This window comes from Drosophila yakuba, chromosome 3R (assembly GCF_016746365.2).
Source record: "Drosophila yakuba strain Tai18E2 chromosome 3R, Prin_Dyak_Tai18E2_2.1, whole genome shotgun sequence".
Classification (NCBI taxonomy): Eukaryota; Metazoa; Arthropoda; class Insecta; order Diptera; family Drosophilidae; genus Drosophila; species Drosophila yakuba.
Genome location: NC_052530.2, coordinates 26,422,102 through 26,435,789, shown reverse-complemented (window position 1 = coordinate 26,435,789; position 13,688 = coordinate 26,422,102).

Genomic DNA, 13,688 nt, shown 5'->3' with positions numbered 1-13,688 from the left:
GGCGGCAAAAGTTTCTTTCTTCTTTGTTGCTGCCGCAGTTGCTGCTGCTGTTGCTGCTGCTGTTTGCTGTTGCTGCTGCTGCTGCAACTGATGTTGCTGCTGCTCATATGTCAACCGGCAACAACATGCAACCGGCAACAACTGGTTGCCGTTCTAAATACTCCTCGTTTAGTGTTTTGATGGATGTTAAGTGCCAGCCCCATATTGAATTCAATCATTTTGCATCGATGGCAGTGGGTTCTCGGTAGTCATTCAGTTTTTGCTATCTTCAAAGTGCTCGCAGCTCGCTTTGATCTGCAAATCCGGAATTTGTTGCTCCTCCTCGCTGATTAGCTAACGATGTGGTATTAACTGAAAAACAAAAAGAATAACGCGCCTTATTGCTTTTTAACATATATGTACACCTCCCATTTGCTGATTTGGGCGGCAACCGATTAGTATATTATAAATATTCATTGTTTATTATTAGAGTCTTGCCTTATGACCTTTTCCGTGCAATTGAATTTACATTTTTGAGATTTGAGATTAAACCAATGTGTTGTGACACGCAATTTAAAACTAGATTTCAAATGAATTTCATTAAATGAGCTTGCTTTTTTTTTATTCAATAATTATTACACCGCCGCCTTGTTGGTTTCTCTAAGTAAAAATGCAAATATTCCTGATATTTGGTAACAATTGAAACGAATTTGAATTTGAATTTTCCACAGAGATATCAGTTAACCCATCTGAGTAGCCTTTGTACTTATTATAGGCTTGAATCATTTTGCACGGAGTTGGGCTCCTACTTTTTATGCCCCCTATACCCTTAACAAAGCTAAACAACCCATCCAACCACTTGCAATTCCCATCGATCCTGTCAAAAACGGAGTTCGGCGCAATTGTTCTCGTTTGAAGTTGATTAGCCCCCCGTTGTTGCTAACAAAATGTGTCTATTGTGCTCGGTTGCAGCAGCAGTGGATAGTGCGTGAGTTGGCAGTATTGGAAATATTGAAATTAAAGGGTCCACGCCGCATTATTGGTAAGTTAATTGGAAGATCAGAAGATCGGAAGATCGGTAATTCGATAGCCACAATGGCAACGTGTTGCTTATCACACAGCTCACCTTGTTAGACGCTGGGCCATTTATAAGTTGGATTATCTTGTTTGATGAATCGACAACTGTTACGAATTTCCACCATTCAGCTCCGGAGGGAGTCTCGCGGGTCGTCGCTTTTCACCTTTTGGCCAACATTGGAATCACAATCGCTTGACCGGAGCGCTTGACTCGTCACTAAACACCTGCTTAGTTGTGCATAAATTTCATTTGCTTATGATTATTTTTATTGAAAGTTTCCTCGCAAAATGCCATATAATTGTGCCGACCTGGCTCTGTGGTCCCGCCGCTGATGGGTGTGTGTGTGTGCTTGTGTGCAGTGTGTGTGTTACCAGGGTGCAGCCTTACGCCCGCCAGCAATATGGCCAGTTTCTCACCTTTAGAAGCCGGCCCCAAAGTCTCCGATAGCGAGGGACGAGCGCAAAATTGATGCCAGCGAGTGCCGCTCGATGAGTTCTGGTAATAGTGATTACGTGGATACCCTTTAAGGGTATTTAATCTTGCTTTATAAATAAAAAATTTGGAAAACAAGGCTTTTTCTATCTTAAGTAACTTAACAAGCAAGCTTAAAAGTTAATAATTGTAAAGCAACCTTTCTGTAAAATAAATATTGTTATATATCATGTTATTATATATAAATAAAATAAATGTTGTTATATATCATGTTATTATATATACAAGAGAAACAGCTTGAAAATGTTATAATTTGATTGGCGTGCAATTAACAATAATTACTACTTCAAAGCTGCTACTTATATAGGAATTTTGCAATCATATTTTTCAATGTGTGAACATGTGAAATTACTCTTCACTCTTTTTGGCTATTTAAAAACATCGTTGCAAGGCATTGCAATTCGCATTTAAGCAATTTTGCAATTGACCCGATAAACCTGGCTGCATTTAGGGAACCCTTTTGTTTTGATTAGCACTCCGCACAGCATATACAACAAAGTGTATGGCATACAGAGAGGTATGGCGATCTGGGTCCTGTCCATTTATTACAACATGAGCCGGCAAACGGCCACAACTGCGGAAAGTCAGTTGAAAACTGCGATTTGCTGTCAGCTAATAATAATAATTTCGATATTGAAAATACGTTTCCTTAGTTAGGTACGACACTAAACGATTTCGCCCAGTCGCTCGGCGACGGCGGTGCAGCAGTGCTAAAAGTCAGGCAGACAATACCAGCACCACCACCAACTGCAACACCAACAGCACCATCAACTGCACCACCAACTGCACCACCGACTTGCAAGTTGACCGTTGGTGGGGGCGTGCTATTTGCTGCCGCTGCTTCTTCCCGCTCTTTTTGTACTTTTTTTCTTTTGCGGACAGGTGGTGTGTGGTGTCGATGTTGCCCGGATCGTCGACTTTTGGCTCAGACTGTGTGTTGCCCATCGCCCATTGCCCATTGCCCGTTGCCCGTTGCCCGTCGGTGTTCAATATGAGCCACAATTGAGGCATTTAATCGAGCATCTCTTAACACGCCTTGGAATGTTGACTTATTATTGGCCCAGCCAGCCATTCGTACACCCTCCGCAACGTCCGCGGTCGTCGTATCTGTATCTTTTCGCTGGTGGTGGTGGTGTTGCCAGCAAAAGTATCTGGCGGGTCTGGCAGGCCAGGAGTTGGCCAGCAAAAGGAGAGACTTGCGTCGGTGTCAGGAGTCTGTAGTTACCTCACAGTAAAAGCGTTTATCATCATTAGACTCAATCTAAAGACGTTTTCGGTTGGGGTTATCATGTTGATTATGTTGTGTGAAAACAAATTACATTTCTTCTCGCCCTCTCGCGTTTTAGCACCACTTGGTGGTTCTTATACCGCTGCTGGCTAATTACGTAGATGATCGCTGATTTCAATTGTGCTTATTGACAAACCAATTGGCCAATGCCACAGATGATTTTTGCTTTCGCGTTTTCTTTGCCTCTGCCTCTGCCTTTTGGTTTTGGTGAAAGGAAAGCCTTTTTCCCGAGCCGTGAGAAAAAAATATAGCAAAGTCGTACAACAGCGGAAAATATTTCCAATTTGCTAATGGCAATAATTGTTTCTACGTTTTGGTTTTTTGTTTTTACCTCAAGTACCAATACTTGGCTATAATTTGTTCTTTTATAGTTTTTTGTTTTTTTTTTGGTTTTATTTTGCTTTGCACAGCTGTGTTCTATATAGTTGCTGTTGTTGCAAGTGCCATGGCCCGCAGCTGCAACAACAACAGCAGCAACATAGGCGGCAACAGCAACACACAACTGCAACTGCAACTGCAACGGCAAGAATAACTGCTTTAGCAAGGTTAAGTTTGGCCCTGACTGCCTGATTTCAGTGGACAGCAAGTTAAAAGTTATACAAATAAATACAAACTTTAGCAGTGCTCAAAAATATAATTAGTAAAAGTGGGAGTTTTTAAAGGAAATACATAGTGAAAACAATTTAAAACCCTACAATAAATCAAAAATTAAATTCAAAATTTTAAACTTAAGTATGCAGTTTAAAGCTTAAGAAACTTCCACGACATTATGCAAATTTTGTAGTTCAGTGTAGTTTATTTGTCGTGGCGTGGAAAACCGAAAACTCCAACTCCAATAAACATTTTATGCACTTTTAAATGCATTATTGTAGTTGCACCGATAACGTTATATTTTTTTCCAGCTGTGTTTTTTTTTTTTTAGATTTGTGCCACACACAGTCGGCGTAGAGAAACACAAAAGCAAATATAGTGGCACCAGGGTCAATGTCGCACCTTGAAGTTGCAGCGAATATATAGATTTTGAAGCCGACATTTTTTTTTGTCACAATTTATTGCATTCGGTTGGGGAGTCGAGCTTTTGCCATTTTTATGTGTATTATTTTATTTGCCTGAATCTGTGTGTGCTGCTCGACCATTTTATCTTGTCAACGCAATCGCCTATGAGTGTTTCTTTTTAATTAATTAACAACAATCGCATGGGTGTCAATGGCATGCCTAGGTGGCACACTTGGCTCCCATGGATTCGGTCTTTAGTGTCCTCGGTATGCCGAAAGTGAGTGGGGGAAAATGAAATGCTCCTTCTGTGCTCAATCCCAAAGCATCGAAAAAATGCACATAAAGTTTCTCTGCCACAAAACAACTTTGAGCTATGCAGCAACTGCAACTCAACAGGTATGCAATGCCAATCAATAAACTTTCGCACAGAGAAGCCGCAGGCAGCTCAATTCTCGATTCTCGGGGCTCCATGGAGAACTAATTGAGCCATTTCGAGGTCTATGATAATCGTTTTTGATGCAGCAACCGGCTGAATCCAACTGCCAGCCAAACGAAGCCAACGCCTTCACATTATCCAAAAGTCAGACTATGTCAACTTGAAGCTACACAGAAAGTTTTAATTTTCTATAAGATTTACATTCTAGAAAAACTGGGTATGCAAATAAAGAAACGTTTAAAAATGCATCGCCAATTGCATTCATAAATTTGTTTAATATAGTTGTACTATTTTATGTGACTTTTTCTTACAGTGTGCAATAAAATTAAAGTTTTGTTTATGAATGGAATTACACGACGACATTTAGATGGCCAAAAGAGCAGCTTGGCCAGGGCAACGCAGCTGGAAATCGAGAGGCCGCCGACTCGGCTCAGATTCACAGACACTTCATCTAAATGTCAGGCCATATCTAGCGACACTCGCAACACTCGGATTCGCACTAGCCGGGTATCGGATTGGTCTTTGGCTTGGTACTTGAAGCTGGACATCTCTTGGTTACTCCGGTCGCCGGTCTCCGGTCTCCGGTTGTCGGCTCTCTTTGGCGGCTGCTTTGGCCAAATCAATTGAGCCGCCTTACCCCATAAACGAGCCAAAACAAATGACTCCGACTTGCCTCGAGAGGCTGCGACTGAGACTGCAACTGTGACTGTGACTGCTCTGCTCTTGGGACCCGGGGCAGCTGAAGATCATTAGTATAATTTAAGTAAATTAAACGCAGCGATTAGGTTGGGGATACAGCGCGCTGTATCGAGTGAAATGAAACCAGGCAGGATGGACGGGCAGGCGCAACAAACGGCACCAAGTATTCGCCCCAATCGCCGTTGTCGGCAAAATGCTTGTGTTTATTTAAATTTATTGTAACATTTTCGTTGGCGATTTCAATTTGTAAAACAAGCGAGCAAACAAGCTGTTAAAATATAATGATTGGCACCAATGGAGTTGCAGTCGTTGCAATCGTCGGTGCTGGAGACGGGACCAAATCGTACTCCAAGATGTGGGTTAAACTGGCTGCATATGCTTATCCGATTCCCGGGAGATGCTTAAAGTGAATTTATGCGGCGTTTAAGCATTGTCCGGCCAAAGTATTTTCGCTTTATGATTGCCATGAGCCGTCGAATGCATAAACCATTTGGCATTGAAAACTATCGGTTAGCATACATTGTCTTTTTGGTTTTCCTTTTATTTGGTTTTTTTTTGTTTTTTTTTTTTTAAGCCAGCCAGTAGAGTTGCGGGGCTTTTTCCCACACAGACAATGGGCCAAAACGGCGACAACTGAGTCTGGCCTGGTTGGTCTGGTCCCGAGGCTTGAGCCTTGTGTCTCGGATCTCTCCGCATCGTGTGCAATATGAGGAGCGATGCAGAATCGACTCCCTGTGCAACTGCAACTGCAGCAGCGATCACAAAAGCTCGCTAGGAGCCAGACGGAATTACAAGAGCAGGGCTGCGGAACAATGCCAAAATGCAGGCAGTTCAATTGAATACAGTGGGTCATACAATCGTGTATTTATTTTTAAATTTTTATTAGTAGCTTTTTGACGTGGTACCCTAAAGTGCCATCAATATGAACACTTTAAGTTTAGAAATTAGACATAAATAAATGAACGAAAAGCTTATTATGTATATTGAGGAATTTCATTGAACAATGCGCAAATTTTATAAAAAATAACAAATAAATTCTGTAAACTTTCCCCCATTTCCCAAGCTCTGGCCACTGTGCCATAGCAATTGACAAAAGCCTCGAGTACTCCGGCACCAAGCAGAAACAACAACCACTGCAGTGAAAAGAACAAAAAGCGAGTAACAAACAAATAAACAGTCAGTAGAGTCAGACACAAACAGCAATTCATATTTGCTCTGATTTATATGGCGTCTAGAAGTTTTCCATTTTTATTATGTATCATTATTATTATGATTTTTTCCCAGGCCAAAAGGCTATGGAGCTGACTGGCTTTTTCTTGTGCCCTGCTGGCCGGTGTAATCAATCAGCGGCAGGAGCTACGGAATGGTGGAACTCCCGGTCTGGTTTTCGGTTAAGGATCTCTCTGTTGCGCTCTGTGCGCGAGTTGGGCGAAAATTAATGTTCTTTAATTTGCAAGTTTGTGTCCTAAGTCTTTCGTTTCGGCCTGCCACACACAGGCTAAATTGGAGTTGAATGGGGGGAGGGGTGGAAAGAGGGGTTGGGGTTGTCTTTGCCGCAGTTGCTGTGGTTGCTGCAGCAATTGTTGTTCTTCTTGTTGTTGTTGTTCCCCAGAAATGTCATTAAAGCGCCACACAGATCTTCGTTGCGGCTGGGTGTGCAAGCGCATTTTGATCTCCTTTGAGTCAATGTCAATTGCTGGCATCGCCCGCGGATCGCTGAGACAAGAGAAAAAGATCTGCATAGCTTGATATTCTAATTGCTGAAATTGTTTGCCACAGACAAGTGTGCTTGTGTGCGGGCTTGTGGCTGCCATGCCCAATGAATAATCATTGAAATCCGTTCGTTGACAAAACCAAACAACAGCCAAGCGACACTTAGAAAAATTGAATATTTAAAATTGTGTTCACAGAGTTTAAAACCCATGTTTTAATTAGGTATTACTGGGAAATCAGTGTTTAATTAATTGAAAATTCTAAATTCTTTTTCCTAATATTATAAATTATAAGTCAGTTCAGTAGAAAAAAAACTTGCCATAGCCCACTATTTTTCTGAGTAACTCAAATTATGTTAATTAGCTGATGAGTATTGTTTTATGTACTGTATGCCACAGTATTGTGTTTAAGCTTGCTTATATAGATTTTGATTTAATTATATAACTAGATCTGCTAGTGTCAACTGGCCAGTGAGCTGATTTCTCTGCGTGGAGGAGAGAAACTGGGATGCCTGCGCTACATGGCCCTGTGTCTCCTGCCTCTTTTGGTGGTCCCTGCCTCATTGGCCTCCTCATTGTGTCGCACTGATCCAAATCGCATCAAATTTTTGCGCTGCACTCGTTTTCAGCTCAGTTTTGCTGTTCCCCTCGATTTTTTTTTGGCTGGCTGGCTGTGTCTGCGGGTCTCCTCCTTGCTCTTTGCGCTTTTCAATCAGATATGAAAGCTGGAGCGCGTCTTCGCTGTTGTTGTCGCAACGCAGCTTTACTTTACTTAAGTTTTTTTTTTTATTTCGTTTTTTTTTTTGGGCCTGTGACTTGATTTTCTTAATTAAATTTTTTGCTACGCCGCTGCCAAGGCTATTCCCGATCCGCCGGCTCCTGCCGATGATGATAATGGGGGTGGGGATGATGTGTGTGTTTTATAAGTCGAATGTTGTTGGCTCAGTCGCTGATTTGAGGCCCTTGATAGGCTGAGCTCGTTGTTGCCGCAGTTAACACACTCCCACAACCGTTCCCTTTGCCAAAAGTGCATTCACAAATTTGCCAATAAAAAAAAAAAAAAACTCGAAGCGAAGTGGAAAAAAAGCCACCAAAATCAGCTTCTTTTGCTGCACAATCTTAGGAGCCATTACGTGCACTTGGCCGCTCAACAAGAACTTGAACCTCATTAACCCATCAGCCACCCGAAAACAATTTGACCCGAGCTCAACTCCAACGTAATGCCAGGCATCCAAAGTTTGAGCTCGGCTCGATGCCAGCATCATTTACATCATCATTCACAATAAAATAAAAGTGCACACGCCCACTTAAAAGGGCCCCATAAATTGTATGGAATAATCAGTTTCAACATAATTTATTGTAATTTACGAGTGTCGGCTAAAGCGGGCCACAAGTTTATATATATTTTTATGTGCACAGCCGTATAGCACTGACATTGCCAGAAGAGGAGTCGCCTGCGCTTTTTTTTTGTTTTTATAGAGCAGCTAAATGCTACAAATGAAAATCCTAAACGAAACATTGAAAGCATCTTGATAAGAAGCCGAGAAACGGCAGGCGAACATTACTTTTTTTTCTGTTTAGCTAAAGGAGAGCCAAAGTTGAACTCCAGACAAAGTTGAAGTCGAAGTGGAAGTGGAAGTCGAAGTCGATTTGAAGCCGAGCGTGCAAACACCTTGGAAACTCCATATTTCATTGCCTAATAATATTTTTGAGGGCGCTGCTTCATCTAGATGTAGGGGGTATTTGGGGTTTTGAACTTCTTCGAATTACACATCCAGTTTCTACAGTTGGGAGCCTATTGTAATTGAAACGATTGTTTTGGCTTGGCTCACTTATATTTCCCTTTTGTATCAATCACTCAATAAAAATTCAACGATCAATCAATATCAGCCATCAGGCGCAGCAGATTCCCATCGAAAGTTGGGCTTTTGTCTTCGAACCATCCGCATACTCGTCCGCATACCATTTTCAATCAGAATTGAAATGTCAGCGGATAATAAACTTCAAGTGTCAATGCGATCGCAGATTGACAAGTCGACAGGCCGAATATCCTTTTCCTTTTTTTACTCCTATTATCGCCGCTTCGCAATCATTCAAAGTTTCATCGTTGCTTCGTCAATGGTCCTCGTATCTGTATCTCTATTTTTGTTTTTCCGATTTCATTTACAGATATCATCGGTTTGTTTTGCATACGATTGTTAAGCTCATTATAGAGTGGCTATTTATATGGCGGCACAATACAAAAAGCTTTGGCATTGGCGTTCGTTTAAATTGGGAAATTTCACTTTGTTGTTAAGGGTAAATAACCTTGGATTGCGGTTGGGTTTTGAATTGTTATTTCCTGGACTAGCACAATAAATCTAACTTTAAATAGCTAATAATAAAATAGCTTAGTTAACCTCTTATTGATTTTAGGATAATCCCCTTTTCAAAAGGCGTACCAATTAAATTTGAAACTCTTTCAAGCTCGACTCAAACTTCATTTAAACATCAAGCAAATAGCTGGTAATTTGTCTAGGTGCCCAAAAAGAAAACGAACCAAACTGGCAAACGGTGAAGCTAACATTTTTTTTCGTATTTCAGCTGATAGATCACTTCAGTTGAAGTATTGGCAAATATTTGCTTGTTTACTTTGATTAAATTTCGCCGTCCAAAGCGCTTTCATTCTGCAATTATTCAGCGAGCGTAATAAGTCTGGAAAACCCTCCATGTTAACTGCAATTTCTGCGAGTTCAAAGTGCTTAGTAGACTCTGAAAAGAATTGCAGTTAAGCTACACAGAAAGAAAAGAATAAATGTTTTTGGTGATGCTAGAGTATATACATACATGTATTCTTTGTTTCTTTATGAATCTGTAAAATAATAATAAGAAAACTAGATTTTAAAGTTAGTTGGATATTAGTTTAAATATAATAGTGATTGTTTTGACCTATTTTTTTCGGTGCACAGTCAGGAATTGTAGCCTTCCCCAGAGTTCGCTAATTTGCCACTGAGTGGAGGACTTGACTGGGGAGTTACCTTTCCGTTGACCAGGTCGGCGCGCATCTTCCCAGCGTAATTTAAACTAAATCGGTTTGCTGGCCGAACTGCGTAGAGCATCGAAAGATCCACAGTTGAGGTCTGGCCCAGTGTAATGGCTAACACGGACAGGAAAGCCACACACACACACATATGAGAATAGAGCGGCTGCGGTGGGAGCCGTTGCATGTGCAAAAGTTGGCCCCGTCTTTCGGCTCCGTCTTCTCGTAATAATCAATTATTTCTGTGTAATTTATGGTAATGTTCAGTCATGATGGATTGACTGCTCTAATGTCGCTCTAAATCTTTGTACCTCGCTTGCCGGAGTACGCTTGCCAGCCAGCCATCCACCATAGCCATCCCACTGGAGCGGCCCCAAAAGCCAGCCAAATCCAAAACTAAAACCAAAACCAAAACCAAACCAGAGCAGAGCAGAGTGGGTTTCAAGGAGCGGAGATCTGGCCCAGGCAGGTGCAATTGCTCAGCTTGGAGAGATGTTTCTGCGGCGCACGGGTCTCCCACTAAAGACTGGCCCGGCTGTCTGCCAAAGAGCCGAACTCCAAACTGCACGGCAGGTCGATGAACAATGGGTGTTATCGGTGAAATATTTAAGGGATTATAAAGATTAAACTAAATATTATTTATTTATTTGTGATTTGTATAGAAAAACAAATGTTCACTGCCATCCCAAATATCAAATACCTTACTTCACCTACTTGCAACTTCAGTATGCTTTCACAATATTATTTCAAAAATGTACTCACTTTGCGAACTCATTAAGCCCATGGTGCAGCTCGCTTCTCTACTTCCGTCACCTCGCCCCATCTCCAGATGCCTCACCTTCCCGCAGAGGTAATATGTAGCATATGTTTTCGTAAGTTTTTTCTTGTATTTTGTTTAATGGCAGCTTAGATTACACTGGACTCCGATGGGCAGGTGTGTGGGGCATGGGGAAAAACAGAGCTTCGCATGTTGACTGCAGCTTCCAACGGATCGTCGGAATCCCCCGTGGAAAACCGTTGCCCCCCCCCCCCCCCCCTGCGCCCAACAAGCGCATGTAACCGATGTTTAAAATTGCTCTGTGATTTTCGTGGCGAAATTAATGTTAAATAAGCTTTTAGTTTATGTCCCGCCACAGCGTTGATCAATTTCTCAGTCACCTGGTCCTCTTCATTTCTAGCTGGTTTTTCCTACTGCTGCTGCTCCTACTTCTTTATCCCCTTCTAAGCCTTGTTTGCTGCATTGGCTGATTGGATTTGTGGCTTGTTTATGTGTAAATTATGCTTGTACACATTTTACCCACAATTGTGTATAAATTATAGACGAATTATTGTGTTTGCTGTTTGGCTTTGGTGCGGCTTACATATTAATATAGCACCAAAAGCCGCCTCCTAACATTTGAATTTCAAACGATGGTAAGAGTGTGTAGTGAATGGCTTAAGTACGAGTTGCATTGGAATACAATTGTGGCTTACATTTTGTGTAGAAGAGATTTGAAGAAGTGGAGAAAGTATTGTAGGCTTAGCTAAATATAAAAATAATTAATATATCAACACATATAAATATTAATAGTATATAATACATCCCCAATGGTCAACTCTTCTCCCTGGCTCCTTTCCTAAGTTACAACTTTCATACATAGCCTTTGGTGAGGGCGGAGTGGAATATATTTGGCTTTTAAGAGCTGGGGCATTAGTTCCATTGGCAATTGCTGTGAACTGCATAAAAATGATTTGGCATGCAGTGGCAGAGCGAAAGCAACGAAATCACCAAAATCTCCTCGAGGGCCTGCTTAGTAGGTGGTTTCAAGTTTGCGGAAAGTAAATGGTTAGGGCCTGGGAAAGATGCATAGAAAATGGATTTTTGAGGGCCTGAGGTTTGGGAAATCCTTAAGCTTGCCGTGGTGTTATGCAAATACCTGGGGCAACATCATCGCCACCAGAATCAGCAGCACCACAACAGTCTGCACCACCAGCACCACTCTGAGCACCACTCTGAGCACCACTCGGGGCACCACCCTGTGTGCAGCACAATGGCTACCGTGCGCGTGCAACAGAACACGTACAAAACAGCAGCTGTTTAACATTTATTTGCCTATTTATTAATTTCATGTAACATTTTTTCCTAGGAAAAGTTCCACAATGCGAAATCAAAGCCAAAAGGCAACAAGCTCGACGCATTCTCTTGACGCCAGGCAGTCGCCTCGGGTTTGCTTTTGGCTTTTGGATTTTGGATTGCGACTGCGACTTTGACTGGGACTGAGACTGGGACTGGGTTTTGGGTTCGGGTTCGGGTTCAGTTCCAGGGTCTTCGAATTGTCCAAGCTATCCAGCCGGGCCAACTGTTTTGGGCCCAAGACAATAAGCCAAAAGCCTGGGGCCTTCGGGAGGGACTTTTTGCCATACTTCTCCCACTATTTGACTCGGTCTCTGAGCTCCTGCGACTGTTTATGTTGCTGCTGCTGCTGATGCCACAAAAAGTGTCGTGACCCCGGCCAAGGCATTGCATATGGCCAGGATTGTGGGAGGCTTAAAGAGCAGGAGGAGCTGGCTGCAGCCTGGAGGAGCTGGGGTAACTGGAGGAGGTCGGACGGTACAAAAATTACATGTTGTTCCTGTTGAAATGTTTGGTTTTGTGCGCCCAGCATTCCCATTGTCGTCGACGTTTATTTATAAATTTCTTTGCGTTGTTTACCTTTTGAAATACTCTTCATAATCGGGTAACTAAGCTAAAACAATTCAACTAACATTTTTATTATTATATAGAAGCTTAGTAAAAGAGGTCGTGTACCAAAAAGCTGATGCATATGTTTTGGAAATATGTTTAAAGAACTCTGATTTCTTAGATACTTTTTCCATGCGTATTAAGGAGGAAGGAATAAATCAATTGCAAGATTTTAAAAAGAGTATATATTTTTGTATACTCTTGCATCGTTTTTGTGTGATTTAGTCTTTTTGCTAATATGAAGGCCCAAGGGAAAATATGTAACAGTCCTCGTGCTGCTCCTGCAGCCTCAGCCAGGAGTCGTCGTCTCCTCGGCGATTGTCGCTTACATAAGCATCTCTGGCTAGGACAAAGGAAATGCAAAAATGCCAAAAATCGCACAACTCAAAAAAACAGAAAAAAAATCGTATAAAAAATAAAACAGTCGAAGCTGAAATACAGAAAACGCGAACGCGAATTCGAATTCGAGTAACTTGTGTGCACAAAACGATTCTGGCACCCATGAAGAGCAGTAGTGGCCGATGGATTTGGGGAGCATCGGACGGGAGGATCATCGAATCCGGCCTGGGCGGGTGGTGATCGTGGCACATTTGCATACAATGAGGCCAGTACTGCGGCACACACCCCATCCCCCCTCCGTGGCAACTCACCCCTCGCCCAAGTGCTATATGTTATCTGCGACTGTGACCTACACCAATATTTCTGAGAATGCTGCTGTTGGCCGACGTCGTCGCCTGGAAGTGTGTCGTCGTCGTCCAGTCCCAGGTCTCCATCTGCAGCTTCACTTGTGCACTGGGAGAAATTTATAGAGCATGCGTGAAATACATACCTATTATTTAAAACCGGAAAGATATACACATATATGTATATCAATGTTATAAATGTAAAAATATATTCTGTAGAGATCACTTTTTTTTTTGTATTTAAGGTCCGATTGGGTTGGCTCTTTCTCCAAGTGCCTTCCTCCATATCCAGCTAGCCAGTCACATAGCCAGTCAGTATCTCAGACAACCGACAACGGACGACGACGAGGAGTCATTCAATCGCGCCAGCTGCGGCGTCTACATCGTCAGCGTTCCGTTCCGTTTAGCTTAGGTTTTTCACTGCTCTCTCGCCTTTTTGTTTGCTTTGTATTTTTCCTTTTTTTTTTTGTTGTATTTTTGTTTTTTTGTTGCTTATTTTGTTGGCCATTCTACTTACAATATTTGTTGGATATCACCAAAAGATCTCGGCAACAGCAGCCGCAGCCGCAGCCGAAAAAAGGAGC